Below are 20,072 nucleotides of genomic sequence, written 5' to 3'. Positions count from 1 at the left end.
ATCTATTTGCTTTAGACTGAAAGTATGCGTTTCCTGCTACTAGTTTGTATCTGTCTTTTGTGTCTCCTGTGTTTTTTGCATTAGAGACGTTGGGGCCAAGCTGCTCAGAGCATAGGTGTTCTGAAATTATCTTCATTGTGAATCCCACCTTTAAACATTTTGAAGTACCTGTTTGTCCTTGTAATTTTTTTGATCTTTACAAGTTTTTGGTGGCCGGGTACAGTGGCTCACACCTGTAATCCCAGCACTTTGGGAGGTTGAGGTGGGTGGATCATGAGGTCAGGAGTTTGAGACCAGCCTGGCCAACATGGTGAAACCCCGTCTCTACTAAAAATACAAAAATTAGCCGGGTATGGTGGAGTGTACCTGTAGTCCCAGCTACTCAGGAGGCTGAGGCAGGAGAATCGCTGGAACGCGGTAAATGGAGGTTGCAGTGAGCCGAGATTGTGCTGTTGCCATTGCACTCCAGCCTGGGTGACAGAGCGAGACTCTGTCTCAAAAAAAAAAAAAAAAAAAAAAAAGTTTTTGGCTCTGATTTTCATAGCATTTCTTAATAACATCATGATCTTTCTTTCTCTTTTTCTCTCTTTTCCCCTGTTTCTTGCCTCTTTTTGGTTTTATTTGGGTTTTCTTTCTTTCATTTCTTTCTTTTTGAGACAGAGTCTTGCTCTGTGGCCAGCCTGGAGTGCAGTGGCACTATCTCGGCTCACTACAACCTCCGTGTCCTAGGTTCAAGCGATTCTTCTGCCTCAGCCTCCTGAGCAACTGGGACTACAGGCACGCGCCAGCACAACTGGTTAATTTTTGTATTTTTAGTAGAGACAGGGTTTCATCATATTGGCTAGGCTGGTCTCCTGACCTCGTGATCCTCCCGCCTCAGCCTCCCAAAGTGCTGGGATTACACGTGTGAGCCACCGTGTCTGGCCGGGCTTCATTTCTTACCCCTCTTTTTTATGGCCAACCTTTTCCGTTCTGTTTAAATTTTAAAATACATACACACACACACACACACACACACACACACACACACACACAAAATGTTTTTGTTTAGTTATCAATTCTTTCTTAAATTGTTGAGTTTCGCTCATTTATAGTTGTTGATGTGATAGATAAACTTGGTCTTAGTTCTCTTATGCTGCATTCATATATTTTCTGGTTTTATACATGTTAAGAAGCATTTTACAATGAGATCTCTGCTTCCTTCTGTTTTCGGTGTGCGTGTGTGTATGTGCGCACACATGTGTGAATTGTATAGCAGTTCTGATATTATAAGGTTTATATTTCTGTGGCTTCATTCTAGAGGCCATTACACTTTAAATCCCTCACAAAATGTTTGGCTACAGATTGTTCTTTTCTTTGGCAACATTTTTATTTATTTATTTTTGTTGTTACTCATCTGATAATGAGTTTTACTGGCCTCTTCTCTCTCATTTATTGCATTGTTACATTGGTTCCCTGCCTGTTTCTTTTGTTTATTTTGCTTACTTTTGAATAAATTGGGCTTTCTTGGACCACCTAAGGAAGGCAAGTTTCCCGTGGGGTATTAGACTAGAGCAGAATTTCATTCTTGGTGCTTTTTCTTTTCCTCTGCGTTGGAAATTATGACTTATTTGTAGCCATATCTCACCTGGTTTTTGAAACAAAGCTGTGTCCTATGGAGCTTGTTTCAGCAGCTTAGCTTAACCAGTTTCTCACAACTGTGTTGCCAAAAAAGGGATACACATCTTACCCTGAACATCTGTCCTGTGTGTTTGGAAGTGTTATGTTTCTCGTGCTGTCTGAGCTATGCTGCCCTCTGTGTTGCTCTGGTTCTAGCTCAGGATTGTTTTTCCCCAGTTCTTACAAGAAGGAGGAATGAAGATGCTTGCTGATTTATGGGCTCTGCTTGTATTGGGAATTTGGGTAGGGGAAGGGAACACCTCTGGAAGTTTAAAAATTTTGGATGTTAGTGCATTGTACATGTTACATTTTGCAAACACTTTCTTCCAGACTAGGCTTTTCTTTTGTAGTAGAGATTAAAGTTTTTATGTAGGCAGATTATCCATTTTTCCCCTTTATTGCTCCTCTGCTTTGTGTCTTATTTAAGAAAGGTTCCCACCTCCCTTTAAGGTTATAAACAATTCTGTTTTTTTCCACACTACCAGAATTTTGTTTTTCACATTGAGTCCTTTAGTGCATTGAGGATTGATGTGTGTTATTAATGTGATGCAGAGATCTAACCTTACTTTTTTAAAAGAAAAATTTATAGCCAATTGTTCCAACACAGCATGGGCAAATTGAATAGTATATCCTTTCCCACTGCTTTGAAATGCCACCTTTTAATATTTTCAGCTCTAAATAACTGGGATTGTTTCTGAATACTTTGTTTTGTTTCACTGATCTATTTATCATCTCTGGAACCTTTACTCACACTGTTTAATTTCCTACAGTGCTGTATAATACCAAGCCAGCATTCATTTCTTCTTTTTCAGGGTTTCTTTGCTATTCATGTTGCTTTTCTCTTTTACATGACTTTTAGGATCAGGTTTTGAAGTTCTGTAAAGTTCTAAAAAAATTAAAGTATTGATTGAACTTTCATTGAATATATAAATTAAGGAAAATTACCAGCAATATTGGCATTAAGTTTCCTTATATAAGAATGGATATCTCTCTCCACTTAGTTTCAGGTATATGTATCTGGATCATGTCCTGCTCTTGAAAGATTTATTTATAAGCGCTTTACAGTTTTTTAATATGGCTTTTGTGAATGCGGTTTATTGTGATATTGTTCATTTGGCTGGTCTAAGTATGGAGGGAAGCTATTGGTTTTTCTCTTGTTAATCTTATGTGCAACCATTTTATGACCTGCACCTCACTCATGCCACTCTGCACAGCTGCAGTTTCCCTGCCACTTCTCTATAGCTTCCTCATTATTCAAGGCTAGCTGAAAACCTAGCTGCCTTCATAAATGTCTTTCTTGAATACTCCTTTCCTTAAAAATTTTCCTTTTCTCTGAAAATAGATTTGCAGTCTCTTTACACAGGTAAGGCATTTGTGCTATCTTTCCTGTTCCATCGATGTCTTGTTTTCTCCCCAGATTATAAACTGCATAAGGACTATGGCAGAGTTTCAAAATTATTCTTTTAGCACAAATGATTTAATTATGAGATTGTAATTTTTCAGTAAACACTTGATCTACTAACCATTCTAGTAACCATTTGATCTAGTTATTCCATAGACTGGAATTATTTTAGCATGTTAATTATCATATTAGTTGGTTCTAATAATTCTAAAAAGATTTATAAGGAACATATGCTTTTTGACAGAATTTGCTTTTGCAGTTTTTTTTTTCCCTGAACCAATCAATGATAACAACTGAGAATCATTCTTCTGCTTAGAAAGTTACTTTTCCAGAAAGAATTTGAAATAAGAGCAAAAATCTGAGAAGGCAGTCTTCTAATCATACATTGCGATCCACAAAAAATGAACAAGAGTCATGGACTGGAAGGTGTTCAATTTTGTATGCAGTTTCACTGGTCCTGGGTATACTATACCCTGGAGCGTTTGTCATCATAAGCAGAGGAGGTTTATGAGCCTGGGACCCAGGGGGTCAGATGTGGTGTGCTGCTGCATTGCCTATTACTGTTATTTACATTCACCCTGGAACTGAATTGGTTTCTTGTTTCTTTTCATTTAATAATGTTTACATTGTGGAAATAAGCTGGCAATAAAATTTCTTGACCATTTCTAATCTAGCCAGTGAATTCTGCTTTCTCTGGAAATGGAAGTGTTGCTTGGTTGATTTTGCAGCCCTCTTTTCTTCTTTCTCCTGCCACCCCATCCCTCGCCCTGATTTTCCAATCAGGTTCTAGATGCTGATCTGTTTACCTGGGTCACCTGCACAGCCGGCTGCTTCCAGGAGCCTGGATATTTGTATTTTCCTCACTTTATATTACACTTGGGGGATTAATTACCAAGTACAAGCCTATAAAGAATCTGGAAGAATATAAAATGCTTTTGCAGGTTTAGTAGAAAGGAAGTTTGAATCAGCTTCCAGTCATTAAAATGGTGAAATCACGGTTTATATGAGACAGAACTGACTTGAAGATCAGGTTTCTTTATTTTCTTGTGCAGGGATCACAAATATCTTGTTCTGGTTCAGTTTACAGGTATAAGGAATGTATAATTAAATCCTTCAAATTAGGATTTTTGTGTACGTGTAAATGTATCACCTTAAGCATAATTCATGACCTAATTTTTAGAGTCCGGAAGCATGAACTTGTAGTCTCAGCGTAAGCATGAGCAAATAGCAAACTACTGGGAGGCAGGTATGTCAAGGACTTGATGAAGAGTCACTGAGGGCACCTGGCACATTCTTCCCAGGGGTCATGAAAGATAGAGTAGACTGTCATATATGCGGAAAGACAAAAAGAAAACAAATATCTCCTGAATGTATCTTCCAACCCTATGTTAATGATTAGAAAACCCTCCTTTCACTTAGGTAATCTCTAATGATACACCTTCAAATAACCCCACAGTAGCTGTGGGGGTTCGTAGGTAATGGAAAATTTTTGTATAACATTTTCATTTTAGAATCTGACTCTGGTTTGAGTTTTATGCCCTAACTTGAAAAGCCCACAGAAGTTTGGGCCTGATGTTAGCATATTCTTGAATGCTCATTTTGGGCCTTGTAACTGAGATTTACAAATATTCCTTTTCAGCTAGGCAGCCAGGAGCATATGCCCCTGGAAGGGTAGTTTTGGAAGGAAGAAAAATTCCCACACAATACATGATGAGAAGGCTGATCAATTTTCATTAGCAGCCATCTCAAGCAGGGAATTCTACATTCTAGTCAGGTTAAATGGAAACCAAAACAAATGCGGGAATGGAGCACACAGGCTAATTACTAATTCTCTTCTATCCGAACTCCTGGCAGAACCCTGGGATTGAACTGCAGGATGCTTTGCCACATAACATTTCCTCTTAATTGTCATGACTTAGTTTTTTTTCAAGACTGGTTCAACCTTATTGTTATGCTGTTGGTTCTAGGATACCCCTGGGATCCTGGAGGCTGCTGTCACACTCATCTCAACCATGTATATAAATATGGAGATTTACGTGGAGAAACAGTCCTTTCTCACAAATGGTGGAATAGTTAAGGTGGGGTGTGGAAGAACAAAGATTTCTTTCTTTAGTTATTTTAACTTTTATTTTAGGTTTGGGGTACATGTTGGGAAAAAGCTGAGTGTTGGGAGGGAAACTGAGGCGGGGCTTGCATAATGTCCTCTGGAATGTGTCTAGACTTGCTGGCTCCTTGCTCCTAGGTTCTTAGGCTCCTATTCCCATTATCTCAAGTATCAGAACATGTTCCATATAAATGCTAAATGATCACAGCTGTAAGTCATGTGCTTAATGCAGCGTGTCCTTTTGACCTCCACATTCTCTCCACCTGTTTCTCTGTTGGATTATCAATAAATAGCGTCGGTTCCCGGAGCTCGGAGCCTTTGCAACAACCTCCGTACACTAGCGATGGCTCCCTGGTGTCCCACCTTTTTCTCTCTCACTGTCTTTTTCTCAATCTTTTGACTCTGCAGGACTTTGTCACCCCCACAACCTGGTGTTGGGTCTGATCACCCCAACAGGTACGTGTGAAGGTTTGTTACATAGGTAAACTTGTGTCATGGGGGTTTGTTGTACAGATTGTTTAATCACCTAGACATTAGGCCTAGTACCCAATAGTTATCTTTTCTGCTGCTTTCCCTCTTCCACCCTCCACCTTTAAGTAGATTCCAGTGTCTCTTGTTTCCTTCTCTGTGTTCGTAAGTTCTTATTTAGCTCCTGCTTATAAGTGGGAACATGCGGTATTTGGTTTTCTGTTTCTGCGTTAGTTTGCTAAGGATAATGGCCTCTAGCTCCATCCATGTTCCCACAAAAGACATCTCATTCTTTGTTTATGGCTGCATAGTATTCCATGGTGTATATGTACCACATTTTCTTGATCCTGTCCGTCACTGATGGGCATTTAGGTTGATTCCATGTCTTTGCTATTGTGAATAGTGCTGCAGTGAACATATATGTGCATGTGTCTTTATGGTAGAATGATTTATATTCCTCTGGGTATATACCCAGTTTTGGGATTCTCAGGTTGAGTGGTTATTCTGCTTTTAGGTCTTTGAGGAATCGCCACACTGTTTTCCACAATGGTTGAACTAATTTACACTCCCATCAATGGTGTATAAGTGTTCCCTTTTCTCTGCAATGTCACCAGCATCTGTTATTTTTTGACTTTTAGTAATAGCCATTCTGACTGGTGTGAGATGGTATCTCATTATGGTTTTGATTTGCATTTCTCTAATGATCGATGTTGAGCTTTTCTTTATATGTTAGCCACTTCTTTTGAAAAGTGTCTGTCAGGTCCTTTTCCCACTTTTTAATGGAGTTGTTTTTCTCTTGTAAATTAGGAACAAATAATTCTTGTCCTAAATTGGAAACCATAAATCTGAATATCTTCAAGCAGGAGTGAAAACATGGCTAAGTCCTCATGTCACTGGTACCTGTGGGAGTTTCCCATCTGGCTGAACCGCTGGAGAGAAGACGGTTCCCTTGAGAACTAGCCAGCACGGTCTGCCAGTTAGATGGGAAAAGTTGCAGGTACAGAATGGCTTTCCTGTTGTTCTTTAAACCAGTTCTGAGCTTCGATCTAGGTCCTGCTGTCAGAGACTTTGTTAGTAGCCCAAAGGAAAGCCCTATATTTGGCTAGAATAAAAATGAAGCTTCCTGGTGAGGATGGAGAGTTCTGTTTCCATTAAGCACCTGGTGATCTGCTCCCTTTCAGCTCAGCTCTCTGACTACTATTTCTGGAAACCAGAACCATTTCAGTGGGGTTCTAAGTTGTCAGGAAGGCCACACTATTTTCATCTTCCTGAACCACTTCTCCAGGTGGGAGCTGGTAGAAACCTGAGGAGAAAACCCATTCTTTCCCTATTAGATACAAAATTCATCTACCACCTTGTACTAAATTTGACATGTAAGAGCAATAGGTGACGGTCTGATACTCAGTGAAATAAATGATGGATTACAAAGTGATGGCAGTGTCCTCTCTGCACTAGACTGAACACCTAGTTAATACTATGTCTTTTGACCCATGTACTCCCCAATGTCTGACACAGAGCAAGCACTCAATAAATGAGTTTATCAACACAGAAATCCTCAGAGAAAAAGGCAAATAATTATGTTACGTACAAAGCCAGTATAGTAAGTGTGCTTTTAATGGAAAAGACATAGTACACATCTAGAAGTTTAAGCCTTACATCTCCAGTAATAATAAACTAGAAAAGAAAATGGACATTTTAGCCCTCATAGCATATCTAAAAGTTAAGCTATATTTGAGTTTTTGAAAGCTAAGTGTGGTTGTACGTGAAGACCACCCAAACGAGAGCAAGCAGGGATTATTTGTGCAGTGCTTGCTCCAGTGAGGGAGTCAGTCACCATCACTTGCATTTGACAGAGAGTTGAAGGCAGGCAGGTGAGGGGAAAGCTTTGTAGTGTGAAAGGGAAGACTCCAGGAATGCCCTGATTGGAGACTGTTGGCACCAGGAAGCTGGAGGAGGGGGTGTCCTATGTGATTGGTTAGGAGTGCATATTTGACTTTCTCTGATGTTTCTAAGTTGGATGTGAGGCCAACAATTAGGGAAGCTGTGGCTGGATGCGGTGGCTCATGCCTGTAATCCCAGCACTTTGGGAGGCTGAGGCGGGCAGATCACGAGGGCAGGAGATTGAGACCATCCTGGCTAACACGGTGAAACCTCATCTCTACTAAAAATAAAATTAGCTGGGCATGGTAGCAGGTGCCTGTAGTCCCAGCTACTTGGGAGGCTGAGCAGGAGAAAGGTGTGAACCCAGGAGGTGGAGCTTGCAGTAAGCCGAGATCACACCACTGCAGTCCAGCCTGGGCCATAGAGTGAGACACCAACTTTAAAAAAAAAAAAAAAAAAAAAAAGGGGAAGCGTTAGTTATTAATCAAGGCCTGGCCCTGTGCAGCTGTTACAGGGTCTATTGTTTGGCTTCCTGGACTGGTTGCTAGAGACAGCAGTCTGACTTTCTGCAAATCGGACTTGTAGGGAGTAGGTTGGCTTTCTGGGCTGGCTGCTGCAGACTGTGGGTCAGAGGTCTGTATTTATATGTGGTTCAGTCATTGTCTGTTTCTATATTCAGTCTTCCATTGTTTTGAGGATAGCAGTGCTGATAGTCAAAATATTTAAAGATAGCCCAGCACGGTGGCTTACCCCTATATATAGTTTGGGGGGCCAAGGTGGGTAGATTGCTTGAGCCCAGGAGTTCAAGACCAGCCTGGGCAACACGACAAACCTTGGTCTCTACTAAAAATACAAAAAATTAGCCAGGCATGGAGGCACACACCTGTGGTCCTAGCTACTCAGGAGGCTGAGGTGGGAGGATTGCCTGAGCTCAGGAGGTAGAGGCTACAGGGAGCCAAGATCATGTCACTGTACTCCAGTCTGAGCACCAAAGTGAGACCCTGTCTCAAAAAAAAAAAAATTTAAGTGCTCATGGAAAATCCTTTACATTATATAGGTAAAAACTTAGCCAAAGGTTTGTTTATACATAAAAAAGATTTTCTTTGTGTTCACAATACTCTGAGCATTCTTGAAATGGAGTGGTTCTGACCTTAATTTTTAGGAGCTATTTAGGCCATAATTAGAAATGTTCAACTGAGAGACAATTTTCCAAAGAGACAGTGAAGGAGTCCAATTAATTTAGCTTCGCAATTGGAACAAAAGTTATTCCTGAGGACAACAGGGATGATAAATTATTTTGGAGCAAAATGTGGAGGGATGCAAGAAGTAAGGATAAAAACATCCTGGAAAAGGAAGGCAGGAGAAATACAGGTGCCAGAGTTTACTGCAAAATGAATGGATGCCTGAAAGGTCAGGTGTGCTATCAGCTCACACACACAGTGGAATTAAAAAAGACTAATGGAAAATTACAACAGCACAAGAAATAATTATAAGGAGAAGCAGTGATGAGATTAAAAAGTGTGTAACAAGAAAATAGCTTGAAGTCTGAGGCAAATCATAAAGCAGATACTTTATCAAGTAAAATGCTAAAATGATAGTATGCTTTGTAAAAAATAGAGGTTTTGAATCTGGTGGTTTGACTAAAGATTGAGTGCTTCTCATTATAAAATAGATGAGTTGGGTTTTTTTTTTTTTTTTTTTGGTGAGAGCTTTTAAAGAGCAAGGTGACTACAGGTTCAATAATAAACTGGCATTAAAATAATAAAGGAGTAATACAGAAAGTAAACCTGTGGCTTATGGTACTTTAAATTTCGATCCATAAAAATCAACATTATCAATTTATGCTATTGTCATTTTGTGACTCTTAGTTGCTTTTGTAAAAGTTTTGAGTTTAAAAAGTTAGCTTGATAATATATTTTCATACCCAGTTTAAGTACTGACTTTAAAAGAGAATATATTTATTTTTAATAAGACAGGCTATGAATAAATAACAAAATACAATATCATTTACACTGAAGTCATTTCTCTCCGATATATCCAAGAGAGCTGTGCAAGAAAAAGCAAGCTCAGATATTAAAATAATTTATTCATTTTAAATTTTATAATTCTTATTAAAGGAAATTTGGAAAGTACAAATAGGAGAGAATTATTAACAATTCCATTACCCAATAAAATCTGATTTTAGAAGTTGTTTTAAGTTTCCTTCCAGTGTTTTTTCTTAAGTATAATTTATTGTTTTAAACATAGTTTTAAAATTTTATTTTCTTTACTAAGTAAGTATAACACTTAAAATTTAGGAAAAAGAACTTGCACAATTCACTTGCATTTCTTACTTGGAAGGACAAATTGGCTACCTTCACTTTGCTAAGTATTCTATTTTTTTTCTTTATGTGTTTGCATATATATTTTTTCTTTTTTAAAAAACTGTTTATTATGCAAAATTTCAAACCCACACATGGATGGAGAGAATAATCTGATAAACTCCTGTGTTTCATCCTCTACTTCCAATACTAGACCTACTCACTGATTTGAGTTTGAATCTTGTGGTAAACTTCTGTGGGGAAGAGGCATTTCTAGAGGAAAGTTTCGCATTCAATAACAAGGTAACTTATCATGGTTGCTGTTTCTTGCTGTTATTTTGCTTTAAATCTTGATAAAGGAGCCATTATGGAAGACGGCATCAACTTGTCTACATTTTTAGGTTCCTTAATGTTGTTAATTCAGTCAGTTTTGGTAGTTTTAGGTGGTGATGCCAAACAGGACTTTTGTAATTAGGTGTTGTATTAGTCGGGGTTTTCCAGAGAAACAGAACCAAGAGGACACAGATTTATAGGTATAGATAGATAAAGATGGATGGATGGAGAGATAGATAAAGAGGAGGAGATGTATTATGGGCATTGGTTCATGTGATTATGGGGACTGAGAACTCCCATGATCTGCTGTTTGCAAGCTGGAGAACTAGGAAAATGAGTAGTGTAATTCAGTCCTAGTCCCAAGGTCTGAGAACCAGAAACTCCAGTGTCTGAGGGCAGAAGAAGATGGATGTCCCAGCTCAGGGAAAAAGAGAATCCACCCTTCCTGTGCCTTATTGTTCTGTTCAGGCCCACACTGGTTTAGATGGTGCCCACTCATATTGGCAGGGGTGGATCTTTTTTACTCAGTCCACCGATTCTAACGCTAATCTTGTCCAGAAACTCCCTCACAGATACACCTGGAAATCATGTTTTACCAACTATCTTGGGTACCCCTTAGCTCAGTTAAATGACACATAAAATTAACCATTGTGGGTGTTTTATCAAAACCCCTCATCTCATGCATTCCTTTTTAAAGCTTTTATTCCTAACTTTAATTTTTCTGATCTTGAGTTCTCAATTTTGATTCTTTCTTGGTTGGAGTTGATTTTTCAGTATTTTGTGAAAGGAATGATCATTAAATACAGTGCTTGTTGTCCTGTTGTCTTATGGTATTTAGTATAGAAGAAAAAATGCAAATAGGAAAACATTTATTTCTCTTTAGGTAATCTCTTTTATTTTTATTTTTATTTTTATTTTTTTGTTGAGACGAAGTATTGCTCTGTCGCCCAGGCTGGAGTGCAGTGGCCGGATGTCAGCTCACTGCAAGCTCCGCCTCCCGGGTTTTTACGCCATTCTCCTGCCTCAGCCTCCCAAGTAGCTGGGACTACAGGCGCCCGCCACCTCGCCCGGCTAGTTTTTTTTTTTTTTTTTTTTTTTTTTTTTTTTTTTTTTTTTTTAGTAGAGACGGGGTTTCACCCGGTTAGCCAGGATGATCTCGATCTCCTGACCTCGTGATCCGCCCGTCTCGGCCTCTCAAAGTGCTGGGATTACAGGCGTGAGCCACCGTGCCCGGCCTGTAATCTCTTTTATTTATCTTTGCCTATGCTGTGGATTTTTAAAATATCCTTGCCATTAAAATTATTGTGGTTCCTTTGTTTTGTTTGAATTGGCTTGGCCTGGAGTGTGGTTACCCTTTTTGAATATTCTAGTTCTTAGAAGGCTGTGGGTCATAGGACCTTCCCATCTTCTCCCTGTCTAATAACTTATTATTTCTTCATCACAGAGATCTTCTTATGCCTCCCTTCCCCAAACATAATAATGGCTGCCTTTTCTTGAATAATGGCTGGGTGCCAGGAGCAATGCTTTCCACACATTATGGAATTATTTTATGTTTGTCATCTACATTCCACATCCATTTTTTTCTATAGCAGCAGCTTAGCTGTATGCTATTTCCAGTATCAATATTTTTTTTCTAAATTTTTAATTGTAAAATATTCATAACAAAACTTAGCAAAACCATTTTTAAAGTGTATAGTTCAGTGGCATTAAGTACATTTAAATTATTGTATAACTATCACTACCATCCCCATATCACCAGAATTCTTTTCATTTTGTAAAACTGAAACTCTATACCCACTCACCAGTAACTCCTCACTTCCCTGAGCCCCTGGCATCCACCATTCCACTTTCTGACTCTATGATTTTGATGACTCTAAGTAGCTCATGTAAGTGGAATTATACAGTATTTGTCTTGTGACTGGACTATTTCACTTAGGGTAAGGTCCTCAAGGTTCATCTATATTGTAGCACATGACAGAATTTTTGTTCTTTTTAAGGCTGTATAATATTCCATTGCATGGTGATATGGTTTGGCTGTGTCCCCACCCAAATCTCATCTTGAATTGTAGTTCCCATAACCCCCAGGTGTTGGGGTAGGGACCTGGTGGGAGGTAATTGAATCCTGGGGGCAATTAGCCCCATGCTGCTGTTCTTGTGATAGTGAGTGAGATCTCATGAGATCTGGTGGTTTTATAACAGGCTTGTCTCCCTTTTGCTAGACACTTCTTGCTGCTGCCATGTGAAGAAGGACATGTTTGCTTCCCCTTTCGCCATGATTGAGTTTCCTGAGGCCTCCCCACCCATGCTGAACTGTGAGTCAATTAAACCTCTTTCCTGTATAAATTACCCAGTTTTGGGTATGTCTTTGTTAGCAGCATGAGAACGGACTGATACACATGTATATCCCCCAATTTGCTTATCCATTCATCCATTGATGGACACTTGAGTAGGTTACACATTTGAATTATTGTGAATAATGTTGTGAGTATTGGGGTACAGATATCTCTTTAAGATCCTACTTTCTGTTCTTTCATGTATAGAGAGTTGCTAGATATATGGCAATCCTTTTTTTAAATTTCGAGGAACCACCATAGTGTTTTCTACAGTGACTATGTTGTTTTGTAATTCTAGCAGCAGTGCACAAGGGTTCCGATTACTCTATATTCTCACCAAAACTTGTTGTTTTCTGGGTTGGTTTTTGTGTTTGTTTTTTGTTTTGGATCATGGCCATTTTAATGGGTGTGAAACTTTAATTGTAGTTTTGATTTGCATTTTTCCAATGATTAATGATGTTGAGAATCTTTTCACATGCTTATTGGCCATTTGTATATCTTTGGAGAAATGTCTTTTTAAGTCCTTTTCCCATTTTTCAATCAGGTTGCTTTTGGTTGAATTATAAAAATTCTCTACATATTCTAAATATTAATCCCTTATTAAATATGTGATTTCCAAATGTTCTCTCCCATTCTGTGGGGTTGCTTTTTTACTCTGTTGATAGTGTCTTTTGATGCACAAAATTTTAAACTTTCAGTAGCTCCAATTTGTCTGTTTTTCTCTTTTGTTGTCTGTACCTTTGGTATTACATACAAGAAATCATTGCCAATTCCCAGTACCAAATATAATGACCTTTTCTATTTTGGAATCTATTTGCAATTCTTTCTTATTCTACCTATCTTCTATCCTGTTGGCTTTTATTTAATTATAGCCTATTGCTTAATTTTCCTCTCATGACATTTTACTCCTATTTCATAAAGAAGGTGATTTCTTGAGCCTTTTTTTTTTATTGTGATAAAATAAACATAACAAAGTTTACCATTTTACTCAGTACTAAGTAAAATAAGCCAATGACAAAAGAACAAATATGATATGATTCTACTTGGATGAGGTACTTGTGAAATGGGAGAGTTCCCTGATTCCCCTCGCAGGACGTGTGATGGGGGTGTGGCTTGCCTTCTTGGTAGTCCCGTAGCTCATACCCCTAGTAGGAGCATCCAGACAGGCAGGTGCAGAGGCCCAGGTGAGGGCTTTTGGGCTCAGGCCCCGTGGCAGCATCTAGGGATGGGTGTCTGTGACTCTCGAAGCCCAAGTGGGCATGTGTTACCAAACTCTTTTAGATTTGCCTTCTCTACCCAGCACTTCCCTGCCCCGCTCCCATATCACCTAGAGTAGTGAAATTCAAGGAGACAGAATGGCTGCCAAGGGTTGGGGAAGAGGGAAAAGGGAGTTATTGTTTTATGAGTACAGAGTTTCAGTTGAGAAAGATGAAAATCAAGTTCTAGAGATGAATGGTGTTGATGGTCGCACAATAATGTAAATGTATCTGATCTTGAGTGTTTAAAAAAAATGCCAACCACTTGGTGGGCACCTGTAACGCCAGCTACTGGGGAGGCTGAGGCAGGAGAATGGCGTGAACCCGGGAGGCGGAGTTTGCAGTGAGCCAAGATGGCACCACTGCACTCCAGCCTGGGTGACGGAGTGAGACTCCGTCTCAATAAAAAAAAAAAAAAAAAAAAAAAAAAAAAAAAAAATATATATATATATATATATATGTTTCTTCTTTTTTGCTAAGTTATTTTTACATCTGTGTTCAGAATCTTTGGGATAATATCTCTCTTCTACATTTCTGCATTTTCTTTTGCTGTGAGCCCCGCTAGTATTTCTCCCTTTTTACCTTTTCATTTGCTTATTCTCACATTAGAAGAGATGGATGACCTATACAGACTTGGCATTTGGGGCTTTGGCCTCATTCAATATCAGCTTGGGTGCTACTGAATACTCTTCAATCCAGAGCGGGGTGGTAGGTTGAGATATATATTTCCTAGCCCAGACCCCAGAATCTAGAAGAAGTTAAATCTGGTATAACTTTGATAAATAAGACAGGATGTTCTTCTAACCCTGTTCTCTGACACTGAACATACATATGGAGTATATATAGCATATACCTATTATTTAAAATTTTAAAATGAAAATGTGCATTATTGCACATCTTCCCTGTCTTTCACTCTGGTTGAGTTTTCTTGCATGGGTTGTGCTTTCCAAGATGAAATTTATGATTGTTCTTCTTCCTCCCTCCCTTTCTCCAGTTGTCATCCCAGTGTTGCAGTCTATAGTTAGATTGCTTTATCAGAATAGAAGTATTGATGGGGAGGGAAGAACAGGACACAGATACTGGTTTTAAAAAAAGCAAAACCTCCGCACGCGCGTGTGTGTATTTTTAAGTTCTGAGGTACATGTGCAGGATGTGCAGGTTTGTTGCATAGGCAAATGTGTGCCATGGTGGAAAATCTCCCAATATTAAAGCAGAGGTTATACACTAAAATGTCTGGAAGAGACAGGAAGGTAACAAATATTAGTGAAATGGCCTTGGTTAAGTTTATGGGGAGCTGAGGTTCCCAAATAGAGGATCAGTTGCTGCTCAGCTCTAACAATACTTGCCAGGTATTTTGAGTTTTAAAGAGAAGGCAGAAATCTAAATTTTTGTGAAACCACCCAATTGTTTGGACACTAAATAAGACTGAAACATAACTAAACATACAAAATACTATGTGTACCCAACAAAATCTGGTACATGGGCAAAAAGGACCAGCTGCATTGCATATAGTTTGTAGTCATAGTATGTCTGAACAAGGGATTATTCCCTAGGGAGAGAAAGAGTATTGTCACCTACTTTGAGATGATGAGTTTTTCTTAGCATCAGTGTAATCATCAATGCCTAAATTTGTGAGGTGGTGTTGAATTCCAGTTCCTGCTATTTCTCGTGCTTTCAACGGTAAAAAACAACAGAAACATCAAACATGTCTTTTTAAACCCATGAACAATTTCCTCACTTATCTCAGAACAAGTAAATAATATAGAATACTTGATAGGAAATTTAGATTAGGTTAAGTGAGACATTCTGAAATCTTTCAATATTTTTGTCTTTTCCAATAATGGATTTCATATCTGACTCATTTTCTGGCTCTGGCTTTGTACACTTGTGAATTTTCACCTTAGTTGTGTGACTTTCTGCTTTATTAAGAAATATTGGAGTCAAAACAAACTAGATACTGTAGCCTACTTTTGTTCTATTTCCTTCTTTACACGAACAGAATAGCCAAGTTTAGAGTAAGAGACTATGTCTTGTTCCTGTGTTATTTTTAAGGTGTTTCCTGCTGTAAATGGAAACAATGCCTCTAAGATCCTGTTCCTCATACCACATGATGCACCATAGTCCTCTTTACAGGAATGTGTAATCAAAACAGTTTCATTCTTTCCCAGTTCCAAGCCATGCATTGCAAAGTGTGTTCTTCAGCACTGGCTGTTGTAACAAAATGCCACACACCGAGTGGCTTAAACAACACATTTATTTTGTCCAGATTTGGAGGTAGAAGTTCAAGATTGAGGTGCCGGCAGGGCTGGTTTCTGGAGAGTGCTTTCTTCCTGGCGTGCAGAGGGCTGCTGACTTGCTATGTCCTCACGTGGCCTTTCCTCTGTGCTCCCGAGGAGAGACAGGGAGAGCTTTGGTGTTCGTTCCTCTTATTAAAAGGACACCAGTCCTATCAGATTAGGGTTCCACCCTTGTGGCCTCATTTCACCATAATTCCCTTCCTAAATGCTCTATCTCCAATTATAGTCACATTAGGGGTTAGGATTTCAACACAGGAATTTTGTGAGGTATACATTTCAGTCCATAGCAGCCACCTAGTGAACGGCTTCTCTTCAGGGAACCTCATTCTTTTCTCCTGTGCATCACAGGGCGAAAGGACCCTAATAATCTAATAATACAAATTGTGTGCTGGAATCATATAGATGACTAGATAGATAGCAGAGATGCAGAAACTGGATACTCTTACATTTTCTTCATGTTGATAGGGAAAGCTTTTGAGTTTACTTCATGAAAATGAAAACAATTTTAAATGGCTAAAATATTATAATTACTTTAAATACCATATGTGTATCGAGAATGTGTTTCTAGCAATCTAATTCATATTCTGAAACATAACTTTGCAGATTTCTTAATGCAAAAGGAATAGTATGATGTGTGTGTTTTTGAAGTTGTTACAATATAGAAAATGACTTTTCAATTGGCAGAAAAACCACACTAAATAAAGAAAATCATAAAATAGTTAACATTGTACACCTTCCTATTCTAAATGGCAGAATCCTCTTCACTAGACAATAACAGAGCCTGTCACAAAGCCTTAGTACATAGTCCTCAATAACTGTAATGCTTTCTTTATATGACCACGAGCAAAACTCCCTGGACAGTAAACTTTGCTCAGGTGAATGCTTGTCTCTAGGTAACTGGTTACCCAGCTACCGCATGTTCATTTACTGAATCGTTCATTATTTTGCCTTTGCATGTGCTGGGCTTTGGGCTAGATATTGAGTTCTCAGACATGTAATCTTCACGAATTACAAGAGAGAAGGTATCTGATTTTATTCTGTGTGTCGGTTAATTTATCTCAAATGTTTAATTAGAGCAGCAGAAAACTAGAAACACTGAAGATTTCTTGGACTTTTTGCAGGGCTTACTCCTCCTGCACTCAGATATCTTAAGCAACATAACCAGGAAGTCGCAGTCAACCATGCAGATCTTCTGTTATCTCCGCACTGCCTATGAGCAGAGCAAAAAGTCTGGAGGAAGGAGGAGGAATGGACTGAGCACAGGTGTCAAAAACGCCCGTCAATCCTCCTCATTTCTAGTCAGAACTGTTCCTTCGCATTACCAACTTGGACAGGGAAAGTGGTCCCTGCTATCTACTTTCTGAAACAAGAATCATGGCTCAACAATATACCTGAAAATTAAGTTCTATCATGGTGATGACTGATTATGCTTCCCATGCTATCTAATCACCTTTCTTGACATCTTGGAACTTGCTTATAAGTACACCTCTTACGTATACCTCTTTTTTTTTTTTTTTTGAGACGGAGTCTGGCTCTGTCGCCCAGGCTGGAGTGCAGTGGCCGGATCTCAGCTCACTGCAAGCTCCGCCTCCCGGGTTCACGCCATTCTCCTGCCTCAGCCTCCGGATTAGCTGGGACTATAGGCGCCGCCACCACATCTGGCTAATTTTTTGTATTTTTTAGTAGAGACGGGGTTTCACTGTGTTAGCCAGGATGGTCTCGATCTCTTGACCTCGTGATCCGCCCGCCTCTATCTCCCGGAGTGCTGGGATTACAGGCGTGAGCCACCGCGCCCTCTTTCTTATAAGCAAGTTCCAGGATGTCAAGAAAGGTGTCTAGTCAATGGTGTTACATGGTTTTCAGTGCACCCCTGAGAGAGTTTGTGGAACTTAGTACAAAATACATATTTTTTCCCCTGTCATAGTAAATTCTTTAGTGGATCTTATATATTTTTTTAAAACTCCCTTGTTATACTTAATTTGGTCTTATTACTTCTATTGAAACTTTATTTTAACTCAGGATTATATAGACAAATAATTTGAACTTTGTGGAGGTAAAATGGCACAGAGAAAGGGAGAGAAGAACGAAAGCTTGGTGACAGGGTTAGCAGTATGGTCTGAGTGAATCAGTCCCACGGGGCTGAGGTGGGCAAATCTTTGCATGTGTGTAGGATTCTGACTGACAGGGTTTCTTCACAGATGCTGCTGGTCCTTTAAAATCATGACTTATTTTCTAAGCAAGAAATATATATATATATTTTTTCATGAAGTTCTGCTGACAAAGTTTCCATCATTTTCCAGTGAGACTAGGTGGTGTTTATGTGACTTCTATAAAAGCAGGCATGGGGTGTTCTGGAAAAAACAAAACAAAACAAGAAACCCTACAGTTCCATGAGAACATAAAGGAGGCAGAAAGCTTCCTGTGTGAGGCCGGGCGCGGTGGCTCACGCCTGTAATCCCAGCACTTTGGGAGGCCGAGGCGGGCGGATCACAAGGTCAGGAGATCGAGACCACGGTGAAACCCCGTCTCTACTAAAAATACAAAAAATTAGCCGGGCGCGGTTGTTGTAGTCCCAGCTACTCGGGAGGCTGAGGCAGGAGAATGGCGGGAACCCGGGAGGCGGAGCTTGCAGTGAGCCGAGATCGTGCCACTGCACTCCAGCCTGGGCGACAGAGTTAGACTCCGTCTCAAAAAAAAAAAAAAAAAAAAAAAAAAAAGAAAGCTTTTAAAAAAACAAAAACCCTTTTGTGAGTGCATGATAAATGAAGGACTATTTCAGTGTTCTAAGTTGCAGTTGAAGCATAAGTATAATTGAGTGGTTGGGCTTGCATATTTAAAAAGTATAATCCATTGTCTCCCTCTTTTTTTGACCATTTAGGATGTTTAATATTTGAAACATAAGAATCACACTTAGGTGATGGAAATAGTGACATGAATTCGGAGTACACCTCTTTCTCGGCTTGTGGCAAGATAACTATAGGTAACACTTTCAGTGACACGTAGGCCAAGAATGAAGGGTTTATGTGGTGGTTCAGAGGAGACGGGAGGTTCCTACTTGTTGAATAGCTCTTGTGGGACGAATGCTATGGAAATTCTGAGATGCTCAATGATATTTTTCTCCAAGGCTATAGTGTTTGGAAGCTATTTTCGTCTGTTTTTCTCTTTCAATTACATGCTCTGTACAGAATTTTCATTTTTTAACAAAAGTTCTCTTTGTAGCTAAATGGCATTATGCATAATAGGAGTCAAAAGGTGACTGTATGCAAGCTATTTCTTCACAATTGATATGTCCCTGATATACAAAATGACTAGTAATTGGAATCCAGGGAGTACATTTATATAGATATTTATTATGTGGAGGGTGAAGTGAAGCAGTATTGTCAAAGGTGGTTGCTGTGACTTGAATGTCTGTCCATCCCCAAATGCATGCATGAAGATTCCTCATCAATGTCATAATATTAGAAGGTGAAGCCTTTGGGAGAAGATTAGGTCATGAGGACACGACTGTCATGACTGGGATTAGTGCTCTTATAAAAGAGACCCCAGAAAGCTGCCTTGTCCCCTTCCATCATGTGAGGACACAGTAAGAAGGTGTCATCTGTGAAGCAGGAAATAGGCCCTCACCAGATGCTAAATCTGCCATCATCTTGATCTTGTACTTCCCAGCCTTCAGAACCATAAGAAATAAAACTATAGACTGGGTTGCATGTAGTTGACATGCAACTCTGCCCCCTCCCCGCTCCCCCTCCCCGCTCCCCCTCCCCGCTCCCCCTCCCCGCTCCCCCTCCCCGCTCCCCCTCCCCGCTCCCCCTCCCCGCTCCCCCCCCTCCCCGCTCCCCCCCCTCCCCGCTCCCCCCCCTCCCCGCTCCCCCCCCTCCCCGCTCCCCCCCCTCCCCGCTCCCCCCCCTCCCCGCTCCCCCCCCTCCCCGCTCCCCCCCCTCCCCGCTCCCCCCCCTCCCCGCTGCTCCCCCTCCCCGCTGCTCCCCCTCCCCGCTGCTCCCCCTCCCCGCTGCTCCCCCTCCCCCTCCCCCTCCCCTTC

The 20,072-nt window shown here is 40.0% G+C and overlaps 1 pseudogene; it reads left to right on the top strand.

Annotated features, from left to right (window-relative positions):
- The window catches only part of LOC105476936 (small ribosomal subunit protein uS5 pseudogene), a 325,515-nt pseudogene that overhangs the window by 93,560 nt on the left and 211,883 nt on the right, over window positions 1-20,072 (top strand).

Source organism: Macaca nemestrina, chromosome 19 (assembly GCF_043159975.1).
Source record: "Macaca nemestrina isolate mMacNem1 chromosome 19, mMacNem.hap1, whole genome shotgun sequence".
Classification (NCBI taxonomy): Eukaryota; Metazoa; Chordata; class Mammalia; order Primates; family Cercopithecidae; genus Macaca; species Macaca nemestrina.
This window is presented reverse-complemented; position numbering and strand designations above follow the sequence as displayed.